The sequence below is a fragment of the Montipora capricornis genome, chromosome 7 (genome assembly GCF_036669925.1).
Source record: "Montipora capricornis isolate CH-2021 chromosome 7, ASM3666992v2, whole genome shotgun sequence".
Lineage (NCBI taxonomy): Eukaryota > Metazoa > Cnidaria > Anthozoa > Scleractinia > Acroporidae > Montipora > Montipora capricornis.
This window is the reverse complement of record NC_090889.1, coordinates 5789206-5791705: the sequence shown is the minus strand read 5'-3', so window position 1 is coordinate 5791705 and position 2500 is coordinate 5789206.

The following is a 2500-nucleotide window of genomic DNA, read 5'->3' as shown; positions in this document are numbered from 1 at the left end:
GAGATAGAGGCTCCCCTTGATGGGCTCCTGGCGAGAGGTAATTCTTTGCCATCTTGGTGCTTCACAGCCAGTACTAACATGTGGTCACAGCTGTTGCGATAACTGCAAACAACCTTGTAATTGCTTAGAATGTTCCAATAATAGTGAAGACTGACTTGTTCAAGTTTCCACTTACCATTCCTTACCTACTGTATGTGAAGCTATATTTCTGTAGGGCCTTTAAGCTCAGTTGTTTGACCCTATGACTTATGAATTTGTTTATTGCACTGCAGTGATGGAAAGTATTGAAGAATATTTGTAGTTAAGCACAAATACAATGATTTGTGGCATACAAGCTATCAGTAGCCTACAACCTAATTTTGAGATTATTTGCCGTTCTTGCAAAAAATATATGTAGAAGTTTGGTATTCATCCCTTCCTCTATGCATTAAATTTTATAATGGCATTTTAATGTTGTTTTAGTGTATATAAGTAGTATTTCCTTATATATTTTGTAGTTTCAAGCCCTGAATATACATGCTATTTGTATTTTGAGAAGGAAATAAACAGGAAGCAGTTATGATTGCATTGTTGGTCATTCCTTTGAAATGGTGGCTCCAAAAAGTGCAATTTGTTTTTAGTTCTGGATAGAACTGTTTACTTTAATTAGGTCTCATCGAGGTCCTCATCTGAACTAGAAGAGTGTTCCTCATCACCCCAACGAGTGTCAGGGTCTCTGGCCTGCGTATTTGTATTTGTATTTGCATTTACGCATTGCATTTGTACAATGACAACTGATAACAGCTACAACTTGTTGACACAGCGACGAAACTCGATGAAAAAGGACACAGCGATTTTAGTTGAAGTAAATATCTTTGCTGGTGCTATCGAGTAACAAAAAAGAGCAAGGACAATGATGAAGACTGCCTGAGCGGACGGACGGGCAAAAACGTGACCGACATGACCGACCGCCATGACTGTCTGTCATGTGATGTGTATTCACCCATCTCAGAGCATGTTTGGGACAAACATTGATTTCAAAAATCTGTACACATCAGCTGCTTCAACAGGCTCAACACGTTCAGGGCTTGGTAAATTCCTTTCACATTCCCTCCGAAAAGCTGGTGTTAAGTAGTCGTCTGTTCCTTCCAAAAGATCTCACAAGTCAGCCCCTTCCTCTAGCTGCTCCTCTGTAATGTGGAAGCCATATTTCTGTCCACCATACCGTTCTGGGAAGTTGTAAATATGTTGTGGTATGCAACATGGCAGTTCCTTTTTTTTGTTTGCGGGTCCTATGGTTGGAAGACCTCAAGTTCTTTTGTAAAACTGGGCCTGGTTGTTCAAAAGCCGATTAACTTAATCCAGCATTAGCGTAAACTTTTGTGTCATGTTTTCAACTTTTTGGTGAAAGTTTCTTTTGCTTATTTTTGTTGTTGAAGATTGACTTATTCTAATGCAAAGTTTTGCCTAATATCAGCGTTGAACGGCATTTGTGAGTATACAGATTAACTCCTCAGGTTAATTTTGAATCTGGGATTAGCGTTAATCGACTTTTCAAGAACCGGGCCATGGGATATAAATGTAAGCAAGGAGATTTCTGTAAAAGAGCACAGTATCATTAACTTCTGGTTCACACAAGTATATTAAGGCAGCTTTCAGTTTATTACACAAAATGCCTTGCTTTATGCATACAAGGCACACACAGTTTCGTCACTCGCTTAGGAGCCCCCAAAAGGACCAGGGCTTATTAAAAACGTTCAGGCTTCAGTGTCTAAACAATGAATCAGGTAGACAAAAAAAGGATTATGGAGAAAAATACTATTTTAAAAAACTGAATACAATATGCTGTATTTAATCAATTTCTTGAGTAGTCTGTAAGCATGGTCAATCATTGACAATAGTAACACTTCTATTCATGCTAATTTCCTGCTGATCTGTTTTACCCCATAAATACATGAATCAGTATCTAAATAATAAATAAATAAATTGCATGGTTACATTTTCATTTATGTCATTGTCCTCATTCTCTGGTTCTGGAAAATGGGCTAGCATCCATGGAAAGCTGTCATATTCTTAAAAGCCTACCTCTCTGTTTGGTTGCTGGAGTCGTAGTATCCACCCTCAACAAGGGATCTGAGTTGGGATTTAAAGTACTTCTCCATTCTGTCGTGGAGCTCCCTCCACCATCTCTATATTTTATTCTGGGTTGATGGCCCATATAACACGCTGTCAGTTGAATCATTTAAGTTACCTTGTTTGCTTCACAGGAAGCAATGGATGGTGACCATTATATCAGTCTCCGGGCCCGCTGTAATTGGCCCATGCTGTTGCGGTGTCCCTGCCAATGTTCTTCTGTATACGTAACTGTTTTGTTTGTTTATTTGGCGAAGCTAATAAAATGAAAAAATAAAGATAAATAGTTTCTGTTCCCCTATCTATTTGCAGCGTTCTAGGCAATACTAAAAGATAAAACCAATATTTACAACAGTGCTTTACTTCATTGGCCTTACTATAGTTAAAA